Source organism: Elephantulus edwardii, unplaced genomic scaffold (genome assembly GCF_000299155.1).
Source record: "Elephantulus edwardii isolate Elephantulus edwardi_28Jun2011 unplaced genomic scaffold, EleEdw1.0 scaffold00058, whole genome shotgun sequence".
NCBI lineage: Eukaryota > Metazoa > Chordata > Mammalia > Macroscelidea > Macroscelididae > Elephantulus > Elephantulus edwardii.
In genome coordinates, this window is record NW_006399808.1 from 478,654 (window position 1) to 489,902 (window position 11,249).

Consider the following 11,249-nt stretch of genomic DNA (forward strand, 5'->3'; position numbering starts at 1 on the left):
GATAGACTAGGAAGGATTGCCCATTAACTTCTGAAATAACAGGCCTTTTAAAACCCTACATACAATAGAGCACACTTAGAGTATACTAGGAGATATGGTAACTGAGGTTGAGCCTTCAAATATGGAAACATAAAGGAGGAAAAAACAGTTGTAAGCAGACACTAGTGATTGGAATGTGAGAAGCACGAATGTAGGAAAATTGGACATTATTAAGAAAGAAATTGTTGTTTGTTGTTAGGTGATGTCAACTCATAGCGACCCTATGAATAAAAGATCTGAACCCTATTCTGTCATGCACCATACTCACACTTCCTGATACACAAGAGTCCACTGCAACAGTCACTGTGTCAATCCATCTCGTTGAGGAAATTCCTCTCCTTTGCTGATCCTCCACCCTTCCCAGTATCATGTCCTTCTCCAAGGAATAGCTCCTTCTAGCAACATGCCCAAAGTATGTGAGGTGAAGTCTCATTATTCTTGTCCCCAAAGGGCACTCTGGATGCACCCTCTCCTGTTCATTCTCTTGGCTGTCCATTGGATGTTCAGTGCTCTTCTCCAACACCACAGCTCAAAAGCGTCAATTCTCTTTCTGTCATCCTTAGTCATTGTCCAGGTCTCAGATGCAGAGCTAGTAATTGGAAAGATTATGGCCTGAATCAGACATACCCTTAGTCCTCAAACTGACATCAGTACTCCTCAATAATTTGGAAAGGTGCCTAACAAGAAGCTGGGCTCTATGAAGAGGAGTGTGACATCAGGATTGGAGGGAGACTCATCAATAACCTGCGTTATTCAATGACACAACCTTGCTTACTGAAAGTGAGAAGGATTTGAAGCACTTGTTGCAGAAGATCAAGGAATGCAGCCTTCCGTATAGATTGTGCCTCAATAACAAGAAAACAAAGATTTTTAACACTGGACCAATAGGCAGTGTCAGGATGGATGAAGAGAAACTGTCAAAAGCTTCATATTGCTTCAAAAGCTAAGGATGACAGAAAGAGAATTGACGCTTTTGAGCTGTGGTATTGGAGAAGAGCAATATTGCAGGAAAGAAGGAGACACGTTGCACTGGGAAAATCTGCAGTTAAGGAAGAAAGAAATGGAACGCATAAATATTGACATACTAGGTAATGGTGAAATGAGATGGTCTGGCATGGATCATTGAATCAGACAATCATGATATATTACACTGGAGATAAAAAGATGAGGAAAAACTGAGGTTAATTTCATAATAAAAAAGGTCATTTTTAGAGCCATCTTGAAATACAATGTTGTGAATGACAGGAGAATATCCATTTGCATACAAGGAAGTCCAGTGAATACCACTGTCATTCAAATATATGCACCAACAACCAGAGCTAAAGAAGAGGAAATAGAAGATTTATACCACTTTTGCAGTCAGAAATCAATTGAACATGCAATCAAGATGCATTAATAATAATGGGTGACTGGAATGCAAAAGTTGGGAACAGGAAAGAAGGATCAGCAGTCAGAAAACATGGATTTGGTGACAGAAATGAAGTTGAGATAGAATGACAGAATTCTGAACAATCAATGATTTAGAATTGCAAATACCTTTTATAAGAAACATAAACACAGAGTACACACATGAATTTCACCTGATGATATGTACAGAAATCAGATCGATTACACCTGTGGACAGAATCACTGGAGAAGCTCAATATCAGCTGTGAAAATTAGGCCAGATGCTGACTGTGGCACAGACCATCAACTACTTATTTGTAAATTCAAACTAAAGAAGGTTAAATCAAATCTGCAGGGACGAAAATTTGACCATGAGTGTATTACAAGGCACTTAACAACAATAACAACAAACATACACATATTCAGCTATAAAGTAATTTGTCTGTTATCATACTGACCCTATGTACAACAGCTCTGAACCCTGCTCTATCATGAGCCAACTTCATCATCTCCAGCACACCCACCCCCATCATTCCAGTCACTGAGCCAATCCATCTCGTACAAAGTTTTCCTCTCTTGTGCTGTCCCTCCACCCTCCCATGCATGATATCCCTCTCTAAGGCCTGGTCCCTCCTTGCAACATACCTAAAGTATGTCACATGGAGCTTCAGAATCCTTGCCTCCAAGAAACAGCCTGATGTCACCCTCTCCAGGACAAACCTGTTTGGTCTCCTAGAAGTCCATGGTATAGTCAATACTCCAACACTAAACTCAAAGGTATCAATTCTCCTTCTATCATCCCTAGTCATTGTCCAGCTTTCTGATGCATAGTAAGTCATTGTAATGACCACAGCCTGGATCAGGTGCACCTTAGTCTCCTGACTGACATCAGTATTCTAGAGAGGTCCCTGACAGCATATTTTCCCACTGCAATTCATCTTTTGATTTCCTGGCTGGTACCAAGAGTGTTGATTATGGAAACAAGCAAATTTATGCTGTTAACAATCTCAATCTCTTCACCATCTTTCACGATGCTACCAATTGACCCAGTAGTAAGAATCTTTGTGTTTGGGTTTTTGGTTTGGTTTTTTTGTTTTGTTTTGTTTTTTGGTGTTTTTTTTTTTTTTTTTTATGCAGAGCTTCAATCCATATTGAAAGCTGAAGTCGACCTTCTGCAGCAAACGCCTCCTCAGTTTTGGCAAGCAAGGTTGTGTCATCAGCATAACACAGATTATTGAAGAGTCTCCAATTTTGATGCCACATTCCTCCTCATAGAGCCCAGTTTCCCAGATAGTCTGTTCTACATGTAGATTGATATGGTACAAAGACAGGACACATCCCTGGTGTACACCCTTCCCCGTTTTGAACCATGCAGTGTTTCCTTGCTCTGTTCTGACAACTGCTTCCTGCTCCAAGTGTAGGTTTCACATAAACACAATCAAGTGTTCTGGAATTCTCCTTCTCAGAGTTAGCCACAGTTTGTTGTGATCCACATGGTCAAATGCCTATCGATAATCAATAAAACAAAGTAATAGGCAGCATGCAAATCAATCTCTAATATAATGGACTGACAGGTAGGTGTTGTACCTCTACCAGTAAAACATAATCAGGCACATAAATATCATGAAACATAACACAGCTGAGGCCTGTGGAGGCACAGCAGGATAGGGTCTTGGATGTGATATTTGTTATTTTAGTATTTAATAATTCTGCATGATTTTTCTTTTATTTTTATAACATTTTAAAATTTCTTAATATCCTTTATATCTTTTTAAATTTGCTGGGTTTTTTTTTGTTTTTTTCAAATTTATTTTATTAATTTTTGTGCGAGTACCATCAAAGCAGATCTGACTGGTACAGGAAGAGATTGTCCCTCCTTCTCCAGCAGAGCATCTGGTGGATTCAAATGGCACATCTCTGGGATTGCAGTGCAGCTTCTTGCTACTAGGCCACCAAAGCTCTCTTAAATTACTGTTTTAACAAAAGTTTACAGACAAGTTAAATTTTCATTCATTGTACATTTTCTTCCCACCAGTTTACTTTCCTCCCCATGTCACTTTAAAAAAAATTATTCTTTGTTGAATAATTTCTTCCCTTCCTCGCTCCATTTTGTTATGCACCTCTTATTCTGGACTGTGTTATACAAATGTCTAATCATATATTCCTTTTAAACTCTTCTTTCCTTCTTCTGTTCCAATGCAGTGTACATTATTATCCCCTCTTTTCTTACTTTTCCCCCAACTCTCATGTCAATCCTGTTTTATAACAATGGTGTTATACAGTATTTGTCCTTTTGTGACTGAGCTATTTCAGTCAGAACAATGTTCTCCAGGGTCACTCATGTTGTGAAATATTTTATGAGTTCCTTGTTTTCTCAGTACTGTGTAGTATTCCATTGTGCAAACATACCATCGTTTTTCTATCCATTCATTTGTTGATGGGCACTTGGGTTGCTTCCATCTTTGCTATTGTGAATAATGAATGCAGCAATAAACGTGTGTGTGTGTGAGAGAGAGAGAGAGAGAGAAAGAGAGAGAGAGCATGCTCTGGTTTCTTTAGTGTATATTCCTAGTAATGGAAAATTCCTAATAGTAGTCCAATGGTATTTTTATTTCCAAATTTTTGAGAAAGCACCAGACCACCTTCCATAGTGGCTACACCATTTTACACTCCCACCAGCAGTGAAATAAGCATTCCAATCTTTCCACAACCTCACCATCATTGTTGTTTGCTGCTTTGTTGAGCTTTGCTATTGTTATTGGGGTGAGATGATACCTCACAGTTGCTTTTATTTGCATCTCTCTGAGAGCTAGGGATTTTGAGCATTTCTTCATGTGTTTGTTTGCCAATTGAATGTCTTTTTTTGGTGAAGTGTCTATTTATATCCTGTGTCCATTTTGTGATTGGGTTGTTTACCTTTTTCTTGTTGAGGTTGTGGAGTATTCTATAAATTTTAGATATGAGTCCCTTATCAGATATGTCATTACCAATTTTTTTCCCCAGTCTGTAGGTTTCCTTTTTACCCTGTTAGAGAAATGTTTTGATGTGCATAGGGATTTGCTTCTTAGAAGGTCTTATTCATCTATTTTATTCTCTCCTGGTTTAAGGTAAAGTTTATTAATTTTCTTTTAGTTTACCTTGTAAATTACTTTTTTATTCCTAAGGTTAAAACAGGTTATTCTATCATGAAATAGTTCTGACTTCCTTATTACTTGGAAGTTGTGTAACTACACTATTTATCCTCTTTTATTGCTTTGTAATGGTTTACTGTTCAATGTCTCTAGTTTCTCATTTTTTGTTTTTTGTTTTATTTTGTTTACTTCTAAGTCTGAGAGGGAGCACTGGTGGCCTAGTGGCAAGAAACTGGGCTGAAATTCCGAAGGCACGCAGTTTAAAAACACTAGCTGCTCTGTAGGAGAAAGATGGGCATTCTTCTTCTGTGTAACTAACTGCCTCTCAAAACCTGCCAGAGTGTCAGCTCTGGGTCAGTGCTGACTCAATGGTACACAGCAATAACTAAGTCTGAGCTGGTTTCTTGATGATGATGTTACATGTGCTAACTTCAGTTTGCTATAAGCTGTTGTTGGTTCCTTGTTTGAAGTATTCCCTTTGGTATTTCTTATAAGATTACTTTAGTCAATAAAGTATTTCCACTTTTACCTGAAAGTATTCATATTTCACTGTCATATTTGAAGGGCAATATTTCTTACTTTTAGTTAGCAATTTTTTGTTCAGATTTTTACATTGTCATCTTATTTTCTGTTTGCCTATATGGTTTCTACTGACAAACAAATCAGAGCTTAGTTTTGTTGGGTTGCTTTGGGTTAGTTTGTGTGGGGGGGGGCTGTAACTTTTTCTTTTCCCAAGTTGCTTTCAGTATTCCCTGTTTTTGGTTTTAGGAAGTTTGATTATGTTATATCTTGCTGATTTTATTTTGAGGTCTAACTTGTTTGGAGTTCACTGAATTCCTTGAATGTATAACCCATAATATTGCTGTCATGTGCTGTCAATTTGGAACCTACTCATAGCTGACCCTCCAGGGGAGTTTTGGAGGTTATAATTCTGACAGGAGGAGATTACCCAGTTTGTGGGATTTGAACCATTTATTTGCCTTTGATAGTGCAACTCCTTACTATTGTTGTTGTCATTATGTGCCATCAAGTCACTTGCAATGTATAACAATCTTATGTACATCAGCTCTGAACCTTGCTCTATACTGAGCCAATTTAATTTCTCCAACATACCTACCACCATTATCCCAGTCACTGAATCAATCCATCTCATCAAGGGCCTTCCCCTCTTACGCTATCTCTCCACCTTTCCAGGCATGATGTCCCCGTCTAAGAACGGATTTCTCCTTGCAGGATGCCCAAAGTATGTCAGACAGATCTTCAGAATCATTGCCGCCAAGAACAGCCTGGTTTTACCCTCTCTAGAACCAATCTGTTTGTTCTCTTAACAATCCATGGTATGTTCAACACTCTTCCATAGCACAACTCAAAGGCATCAATTCTCCTGTCATCCTTAGACATTGTCCATCTCACTAGTGCATAGCAAGTAATTGTGAAGATGATGGCCTGGATCAGGCTCATCTTAGTCTTTAAACTGGCATTCATCGCTGCTCTTCAGTACTCTGGAGAGGTCCCTGACAGCAGATTTTCCCAATGTAATCCATCTGTTGATTTCCTGGCTCCTAGTACCCAAGGTGTTGATTGTGGACCAAGCAAGCTGAAGCTATTAACAATCTCAGTCTCTTCACTGTATATCATGATGGTGCCAATTGGTCCAGTGGTAAGAATCTTTGCTTTATTGGTGTTGAGCTTCAATATATAGTGAAGGCTGTAGCCCTTGGCCTTCTGCAACAAATGTCTCAGGTTCTCCTCAATTCAGCAAGCAAGGTTGTGTAATCTGCATAACACAGATTGTTCATGAGTCTTCCTCTTATTCTGATGCCACATTTCTCCTCATGAAGTCCAGCCTTCCGGATAATCCACATATAGATTGAAAAGGTATGGAGATAGGATACAGTCCCAGCATACACTTTTTCTGATTTTGAACCATGCACTGTTCCGATGATGCCTCCCATCCTGGTCTAAGTACAAGTTTGACATGAGCACAATCAACTGTTCTGGGATTCCCATTTCCATTCTTCTCAACTGTGGATCACAATTTGTTGTGATCCACAGTTGAATGCCTTTGCATAGTAAATGAAACAGACATTTATCTGATACTCTCCGTTTTCAGCTAAGATCCATCTAACATTGGCTATAATGTTCCTATTGCCACTGCTTTCTAAACCCAGCCTGTACATCTGGCAGTTCTCTACTGATCTAATGTACCAATCATTTTTAATTTTGAATTAAATCATGGATAATATTCATTAGGATCTTGCTTACATGTAATAATAATGGTATTAATGTTAATGAACAGGTGCAAATAGAATAAACACTAGTGATTGGAATAGGGGATGTGAGAAGTATGAATGTAGAAAAACTAGAGATTATTAAAGGAGAAATGGAACACATAAATATTGACATACTAAATATAGGTGAAATGAAATTGGCACAGAACATTTTGAATCAGATGATCATCTGATCTACTATGCTTGAAGTGTAAAGGTGAGGAAAGATGAGGTTGTCTTTATAGTTACAAAGAACATTTTTAGATCCATCTTGAAATACAATGTTGTGAGTGACAGGATAATATCCATAGGCATTCAAGGAAGACCTGTTAATACTACTATCATTCAAGTATATGCACCAACAATCAGAGCCAAAGAGGAAGAAACAGATGACTTCTACTACTGTTCAATCAGAAATCGACTGAATATGCAACCAAGATACATTAGTAATAATGGATGACTGGAATGCAAAAGTTGGGAACAGGGAATAAGGACTGACAGTTGAGAAACATGAACTTGGTAACAGGAAAGAGGCTGGAGATAGAATGATAGAATTCTGTACAATCACTGATTTATTTATTGCAGATACCTTTAATAAGAAACACAAATGGTAGGGGAGCTCTAGGGCCCAGTGGCAAGAAGCTGCACTGCAATCCCAGAGGTGTGCAGTTTGAACCCACCAGATGTTCTGCCGGAGAAGGAGGGACAATCTCCTCCTGTACCAGTCAGATCCAATTTGACGGCATACACACACACACGAAACACAAATGAAAACTATACACATGGACATCACCTGATGGCCTACACAGGAATAAGATTGATTACATCTGTGAGAAAAATCATTGGAGAAGGAATATCAGCTGTGTAAACTAGGCCAGGTACTGATCGTGGAACATATTATCGACTACTCATATTCAAGTTCAAACTGAAGCTAAAGAAAAGAAAATCAAATCCACAAGAACCAAAATTTGACCTTAAATCTATCCCTCTTGAATTTCAAAACCATCTCAGGAACAAGTCTGAAGGCTTGAATACTACTAAGCAAGAAGACTAAGTGAGCTGTCAGAAGATTATCAATAATTTCATCCATAAAGAGTGCAAAATTTCATTTCAAAGATGGAGGAAGAAGACAAGACACAGATGAATGTCAGAAGAGACTGAATATTGCACTAGAGCGCTGAGAAGCCAAACCAAAGGGAAGAAATCAAGATGTTAAGGAGCTAAACAGAATATTTCAAAGGGCAGCATTATAGTGGAATGTGCAAAGAACTGGAGTTGGAAAATCAAGAGACAAACTCTCCCAACATTTCTTAAGCTGAAGAAACTTAAGAACAAATTGAATCCTTGAGTTGCAATACTTAATGATGCTGTGTGCAGAATTTTGGAACCATCCAAAGAAGATGGAAGGAGTACACAGAATCACTAGACCAGAAAAAATTGGCTGACACAGAAGAATTTCATGAAACAACACAGGATCAAGAGGGAATGGTGATGGAGTTCAAGCTACTTTGTAGGACTTGGCAAAAAAACAAGGCCCCAAGAATTGATGGCATACCAATTGACATATTTCAACAAACAAATGCTTCCCTGGATGTGCTCACCAGGTTGAACCAAGAAATCTAGAGGACAACTACCTGGCCAACTGACTGGTAGAGGGTCTATGTTTACCCCCATTTCAAAGAATGTGATCTGACAAAGTGTGGAAATTATCAAATATGTCACTAATATTACAGGCAAGCAAGATTTTTACCAATAGACAACCAAAAATTCCTACTTATCATATTAGGGCAGTTTTCTTCCAACAAATCTTCAATACTTTTTTCTGTGTTTTTAATTTTTTTAATCCCCCCTCTCTCTTCTTGTTCTGGAATTCTAATCACATGTAAGTTATTTCTCTTGATGATGTCCTACAGAATTCTTATTCTTTCTACATTTTTTCCTTCTTTTTTTTATGATCCACTAACAGATGTGTATTGAGAGATTTGTCTTATATCTCATCAATTCTATTTTCCATTGATTCAGTTCTGTTCTTTTATCCTTCCAGCTTGTTATCTATTCCTGAAATTTTAGTTTTAATATTCTACATCTCAATTTGTTGGGCTTGTATGGTTTCTAATATTCTGTTTATTAATGTGTCCTTGTATTGCTTTGGGACTTCTTACAGAGTTTTGTCTATGTTTTCCTTGAACTTTTTCTTAATCCATTGGAGGCAATTAACTATAATTCCTTTGAATTCATTATTATGAAGTTACAATAGTACATTTTCCTCTGAAAGAGTTCTCTGACCCTGTTATTTGATTAGGAATATCTTTTCTGGATGTGAGAGGTTTGTGTGCAGTTCTCTGCTTAACATTCAGGCAGAGCAGTTAGACTAGATTTGTGTTGGTTGCAGTCTGTTGTTAATGAGGTGGTGTAGAAGTAGATGCTTGATCTTCCTCAGCAGATAAAGTTGTAGATAGTTTGTGTGTGGAAGGCATTACTGCTATTCTCCTGTCAGATGGCTGAAAAAAACCTCCAAAGCTCCAAGGAGAAAAAGGAAGATAGAAAGGGAGGGGGATAAAACCAAAAGTAACTTATGGTCATTGAATTGTTGTTGTTGTTGGGTGCTGTCAAATCATAGCAATGCTGTGAACCACAGATCTGAACTCTGTGCTATCTTGTGCCATCCTCAGAATACATATACTCTCAAGCCCATTACAGCAGTCACCTGACAGCATCAACAACCACAGAGTTGTCAAGGGAGTTCTGCTGGCCTAGCAGTAAAAAGCTGCGCTGCAATTCCAAAGGCACATAGTTTGTATCCACCAGCTGCTCCGTGGAAAAATGATGGGCAATCTCCCACATGATTTACTGCCCCTGAAAACCTACTAGGGGGTCAGCAATAAGCCGGCTCCAATTCGACAACACACTACAACAAGGTTGTCATCTCCACCCTGAGAGTTAAAAGTTAGATGAAGTACAGAAGCCACTAGGTAAGTAAAAATAAACTATAGGGTTTTTAAAAAATAACGCTTATTCTACGCCCTAGGTACTGAGAACCTATACTGTTGTCTAAAGGTCACTGCTGATCTGGGGAGTGAGGACTGCTACCAGGTTAAGTTAAAATGCCACAAAGCTCTTTAACAAAGATTCAGGCTTTTCTCTTGGTTAAACACAAGACTGGATGTTGTAAACATAATTCATCTCCATAGTTCTGATAAAGTCCTTTCTGACAGTTTTGCCAGCTTATATTATACAGGAATGTTGCTGCGTGCTTTGTTCCACACTCACAGCAGCTCTGTGAACAGACCTGAACCTTGCTCTATCCTGCACCATCTTCACAATTTCTGATAGGCTCAAGCTCATTGTTACAGTTACTGTGTCAACCCATCTGTCGATAGTCTTCCTCTTCCTCTGTTCCTCCACTCTTCCCAAAATGATATCCATCTCCAAGGATTAGTCTAACTTGACAACATGCCCAAAGTACGTAAGATAAAGTGTCACCATCCTTTCCTCTAAGTAGCACCCTGGTTGCACTTTCTTCAAGACAGACTTGTTTGTTCTTTTTGGAAGTCCATGGAATATTCAGCACTTTCTCTAACATAACAATTTAAAGGCACTGATTCTTCTGTCATTTTTATTCATTGTCCAACATTGAGATTCATAGGAAGAAACTGAAAGGACCATGGATTGGATCGGGTACACTTTAGTTTTTTAACTGACATCCCTACTCTTCAGAACTTTGAGGAGGTCACTGGCAGCAGATTTTCTCAATGGAACACATCTTTTAAACAATTTTTTGATTGCCATAAATATGGGTGTTATGGGTTCAAGTGAAATTAAATCATTTGACAACTTCAATCTTTTCTCTGTCTATAATGATGTTCCATTTCCTTAACATTCCATGTCCCAATCACTAGTATCTGCTTACAACTGTTCCTCTTCCTTTTTATTTCCATACTTGAAAACTCAACCTCCTTTGCCTTTTCTATTATCTACATGTGTTCTGTTGTACACAGGGTTTTCAGAGGCCTGCTATTTCAGAAGTGGATGGCCAATCCTTCTTCCTAATCTGTCTTAATGTGAATGTTCAGATTTAGAGAAGTATCAGACAGACCAGCAAGTTAAAGGTATATCCCTTATTGTGGAGTTAACCTTTAGTGTCAGTGTTGTCCCTGCCTTTCTCACACGCATCTTTACCCACTTATTTCCTGCTTCACCATCCACCAGGATACCCATCCACTTCTACCCACTCCCTTCACATCTATCACCCATTGACAAGCCCTTCATCTAATAACTTATATATGAAGCTTCCTTGGCTTCTGAGACTCCAAACACATCAGCTGCTGGTAGTTCCTTATGTTGGGACCAATGTCTCTGAAGTTTAGTCATAATGTTTCCCGAGCAAAGGTGATGCATCCTGTAGAACTGGTGTGTAGATAGG